We start from the raw sequence: 6,028 nt of genomic DNA, 5'->3' as shown, positions 1-6,028 counted from the left end.
AGCATGACTGCTCCCTCTTCTGTAAACCAGCAGCCTGCAGTTCAATGGGGATGGCCACAAAGCCAAAACCACCAGCAAGAAACCAGGAATTAGGAAAAATACCAAGAACCAGGTACACAAGAGACACAATTGCTCATCCTGGCAGGAATTCCCTTCAGCCTGCATCCCCACGGCTTTCCTATTATAAGTCTGAGAAGGCAAACATCTCTCAGGAAAGTGGTCCTGTTTCAATCCATCTCTGCACAGGCAGTTTCTACAGTGATAATAAGAGTACTACATCCCAAACAACTCGCTAAATCTAGATTAACGGAGCTATCCCTAGAGCTTTCAGAAAACACACTTCAGATTCCCTTAGGGATACCTTTCCCAGAATTCAGCTATTGTCAAACTACTGAAACTAAAACTTGAAGAGAAACAGCAGCTCAGAAGGACCGTCTGGACTTCCAGCTCCAGGTCGCTGCAGAGAAATTCACCACCATCACACAAATATACCGATGAGCAAAGCTTCACCCCCCAGGAAAAAGATTCAGAAAAGCATTATACCATAAGGGAACTCTTACCTTTCTTCCCACACTCAGGCATACCTTGACCCAAGCTGAATTCATCCGTAAAAAAGAACCTCTGCTCTGCTTCCACTCAGCTATAGCTGCCTGCCTGCACAGGTGTCCCATCACATGCCACTTCAAGACAGGCTTCTCCACTTAACTTGTCAACTTGGTTTTAACAAGCTCAACCTGTCGTTATCTTCAGACAAATCCATTTACGTAGCTGTTTCTAAAATACCTTGGATGGGCATAGTTCTTTGTACTACTAAGAGATGCTTTTTGACCACTGTGATGAAAAATCTGAGGCTATAATTAAAGAAAAAGTCTGAAATGGAAGAATATGTACTTGTTCCTTCTGAATTCTGTGGGAACAAGACACAGCCTCATCATTATGAAAGCTTTTTTACTTTTTGAAAGGACTTTGTGCTTCACTTAGAAGGCTTAGAGATGAATGACTGACACTAAGTAGACCTTCAATGTTTAACCCCATGACTGCTCCATCCAGTGAGCACAGAGAAGAGCAAATGCCAGGCCCCCATAACAGCACAGTGCAAGTGCCTCCTGCTGCATCTCCCCAGCTTCAGCCAGAGCACAGGTGTCTGGCCTCTCAGAAATGAGGGATTGCTACGATCTGAACCATGACCCCATAAATCATCATCCAACCCAGAAACACCTGACATACCCAGCTGATATTTTGCTGGGTAAAAACTTCAGAATAAGGCATTTGTATACCTGATTATGGAAATGCAGAACTCCTTGAAATAGTTTTAAAACTCCCATGAATTCAGGAAATTGTTCCCCAGAAAATAAATGCATCTCTGTTGTTTAGTGATCTCACTTCTGCTACAACACATGTGTGCGAATGTGCACTCCAGCACTTAATGATGCTTATAAATGTTATGATACTGCTCTGTGTGCAGGGACTAGCATTTGATATTTATGAAGTCTTAAGTAATTTTGCCTAATAAAGTTAATGAAGTATAAGTTAGTAGCTGGAGTATATCAGTCTCATCATTTTCACTACCACTATACATAAGCACTTAAGATCATTACCATAAAAATTTAATAAACTCATTTTTTGCAAGTTTTCTTCCCTAACCCTTCTTCCTAGGCTGATCTCTGAAAGTGGCACAGACACCTAGAAGATGAAATGCATCTGTAGGTGGCATCACCATGTGTTTCACAGAAACATCAGCCCTGGCTATGTCCTTGAGAGCAAAGGATCATTTGCTATCAAAATGCAGGAAAACTATGAGGGGAGAAACCTAATGAAGCAATGACACGCTCATCAGGAACATAATCTAACTGTGAAGTAGCTCCATTAAAAATATTGGCTAACTTTCCATGAACTTAAAACTGTTATGAGTGTTAACAGCAATTATGTGCCTCATATTTTTAGATTAAGAGTGCCAGCTGAGCACTCTTTTTTTCCAGGGGACTTATCTAAGTCTGTCTGAAAAACCAAGGAAGAGGTTCCCAGAGGATAGATCAGGAAGACAACAAAGCTCAGAAGAAAAAGAGCAGCTTGTGCCACAGAGCTGTGCCCAGCGCCAGGCACTCGGACGTGCAGAGCTGGGGCAGGGGGGTCCTGTTCTTGCAGAGCCCTTCAGCAGATCTGGCTATTTTACTGCTGTTGGAAGTTAGTCAAGTCTTCCAGACTCAGGAAAAACTAGAGACCTGACCCATTCATTAATTTACCATATTTCACCTTCATCAGGAAAAACTAGAGACCTGACCCATTCGTTAATTTACCATATTTCACCTTCATCTGTTCTTGGCCATGTTTTGCATAAGCACACAATCTTCTGAGCTGAAAATGCTCCTGAAAACATTGGACTTACTCCGCGCAACTAAAAAAACAAATTATCTAAGCCAGCTTCAGAGATTCATATCCTTTCACATCTCAAACACCCACTCATTTATTATTCTATTTGGAAAAATGTTACATGATACTCTCAGATTTTCTCCCTCCAGGAGAAATCAGCATATGGCAAAACCAAGAAAAAAGCATTAAATGCATTCAAGTGAAATTCTGTTCTACTGTTTTAATTGCTCAGAGGTGAAGACATGATTTGCTGGAGGATATATTCAAACAAACTCAGGGAGTTATTACAGCTGCATTATTTTTTTTTTTAAAGGTACGCCCCCAAAAATGTAATTTCCAAAGGTATTTCTTGGTTAGCTTCTTTCTGGGTAGAAGCATCAGTACACTGCATGTAGGGCAGAATTCTGTATGTATTGTTACAAGACAGTTGTTTACAGAGACACCCTGAGTTTATATCAGCACAACAGTATCAAGCAATTATTTTAGCAATAAATACAACTGACTGTGTTACTGAGCACTTCTTTTAGTTTGTCATTTGCATTTTCTGCAGTGCACCGATGTAACCTATAGAAATCATCATACTGAATCTCCCACATCTGGATTCTTCCAGACATTTTGCTAACTGCTGGGGATTTTTCTGCTGTTCAATATGTCACTACCCCTAATTATTGGACTTACCCCTAGCATCACCAGAGTTTGTTTTATTGACAGGAATCCAGACAGCTAATGGTCTCCTTTAAGCTGTGTGTAAAAAAACTGACTTCTCAGAGATTTGAGGGTAAGTTTACTGCACATCTCTTAAAGGCTTTAATTAATGTCTCATATCCAGAGTGAAGACAGATGGTCACAAAGTGTTTAGAAAATTAGACAAGTAAAATTTCACTGTGGAAAAGCAGCTCTGGCATTATTAGACACACAAGATAGCAAGATATTTATGTAAGTTTATAATAAAGGTAATTATTTTTAGATGGCCCTGACTATAGCCAACTTTATGACATACCCCCCTCCCATTTTCCTGGATTGTATTTTCATCCATATTCAGAAGAGACGCGGGAACCTATGAATTTCTGTGCAAGTTTTAATTTTCTGCAACAATTTCAACTTTACTGACTGTCTTTGCAGAAACCTGCCAAAGCTGACAGGTTAGAAATACTCTGACCTGAACATCAGTTCCCAGAGAACTAGTACTCCTCACAAAATCTAAACACCATATTCATCAGCAGAGTCACTTTAAAGTATCTGCAGAAGGAAAACAGACTGGAGAATGAAAGGAACACCTTCAGTATCATTCCAGAACTACAAGTCAGTAAAAAAAGGGAATAGCAGGTGCATATACAAAAACAGGCCAAGGCATAACAATCCAATGAGAGAAACTAATCCAATGTTTTAGAAAAAAATGACAGGAAATCAAGCAACTAAACTTGAGATCCCAGTTCCAACTCAGCATATCATTTATTTCACCTCTGTACCTCTCCCTTCCCCTCCCCCCCAAGACAAACCTAATATTACTTACTATACATGATTACATCCCTTAATAAAGCTCTTTTAGATCTTCAAACTGAATGGACTGCAAGTACAGATGATTACAATCAAGGAAGACACTAACATTTTTCCCTAATTTAGCCCTGCTGGGCTTCAAGACACTGTTTTGAATTATATAGCACCTCCACTTTAAGATTACTAAGTGGACATTGTACCTGCAAGTACAAATTGCTATTATGTTAATCACAATAGGATGAATTTTAAGCAAAACACTGGTTTCTCTTCTGACCATAATAATCTGCACCTTGCTGCTCTATGCCTGTCACGCCTTTTACTCAAATACCTTGAGGAAAATTAGAAACACAATTCAACTTTGCCACAGTGAAGCTACAGCATCTTTTTCAAAAATCTACAAGAAAATAAGATCTATAGATCTAGATCTAAAATAAGATCTATAATCTCCATCCTACAAAGGGAAAGCGTATTGTTTATAGTCCTGAATTTGAATAAAAAGTTTTCATAAGCCCTCAGCAACTCATGCTTACTCCAAAATTACACAGTTCTGATTGGAAAGCTTAAGTACACAGTTTTAAAACTTTTCCTTGACTTTAGTATAGTCTGTGTATTTCTGAATTCCTCAATATCTTTAGAGAAAAGCCACTTGCTATCAGGCCTGATGCAACACATCATTTAAACCGCGAATAAGAGTCACAAATCTCAAGAGTCTTCCATTCAACTGGAAACAGCATTTAAACTTTGCTTTTTCTGCAACTGAAACCCGTACCCTCAAGGGATCCCAAGGACAGCCTCTGTTCTCTGTTCCACAACTACATTAAAGTCGTTATATCCAATCAAAATAGGTCGAGATAAATTTAGACACAGAAAATCAGCATTGTTCTGCCAAACAGCATTCTTTGAGAAAGAAAAAAGGAGAAACACTTTAATTGAAGATTTGCTAAATTTTGACCAGCTATCTGTCCATACTAAATCTTACAATAATTAATCTTAATTGGTATACATCACTTTATAGCCTCGGCTCAGTATGTGGTATAATACACAGCTGAAATACACCAGCACTAAGTGGTTTGAGAACTGACAGCTGGATTATGTTAATATAGATATAAACATTTTTATAAGCAATAAAGGGCTTTGTTAAATAGAAAATTAACTTACACAAATTTGCCTGTTATTCTTGAATCCCATGTGACTGCTATATTTACCCACACATTTCTTGTGTCTTCTCAATTAAATGTAACCTTGAATTTCCTATTAACAAGGACTTTTCCACTCATTTCCAGACTTCATCTCAGTACAGTGATCTTGAGTTTTCAGGCACATATTGTAATATATATTATGAAAATCAAATCAGGCTGCAGTCAGTTCAAAGTGTATAATCAGCTTATAAGATTTTGTTCAGGTTAAGGGGGCTCAAAGTAATTTGACAAGATCTGTAACTTAATAGTTTTAGTCACCAGAAGAAAATACACAGGTGCAGACTGCCTCAATGAGTGCCCCAGAATGGGTTAGACTGTATTCCCTGCCATATAAACACAGGACAAATATCATGTCTGAGCACCCAAGAGATGTTCTGTTCCAGAAAACGTAATCTTTGTTCCATAGTTTCATCAACAGAAAGCCAAACAACAGTAGGAAGTCATTAAGTGCCTAGCGGATTGCTGCTCAAAAATGCAGTGTAAATACACAAGAATTTAGTGACAGCGTGGTCTACTGAATGCCAGCTGGATGCCTAGACGTATCAGATAGCAGTAACCTGAGCATTTTGTCCAGTACATTCTTTTACTGCTGACACCCTTCAGAAGAGCTCCATATCCTCCACCAGGACTCACAAACCACAGCCCCCCTGCCAAAACCAACAAAAAAAAGGGGCGGAGAGGGGGTGTGTGTGTGCACGTTAGGGTGTTACTTAAGACCTTTAAATACTTTGAGAAGCACTGTTAGGTGAGAAACCAGCTTCTTTTTAAGGTGTTCTATAACTGCCATATCTACAGCACTGCATCCAGAGAGGAGATTCTTACTTGCTCTCCCTAATCAGCAAATAGCTAGGTGTACTGGGTCTGGCTGGAATGTTAACTAGGAAAATCAGGTAGTGGTTGAAGCAGTTCCACAGGGATTTATGGAAGTAACTTTCCAAATAATTTTGAGAGAAGCACTCTTG

The sequence above is a fragment of the Aythya marila genome (assembly GCF_965140915.1).
Source record: "Aythya marila genome assembly, chromosome: 18".
In the NCBI taxonomy this organism is placed as follows: Eukaryota; Metazoa; Chordata; class Aves; order Anseriformes; family Anatidae; genus Aythya; species Aythya marila.
The sequence above is the reverse complement of the archived record's forward strand: the minus strand, read 5'-3'. Positions refer to the sequence as shown.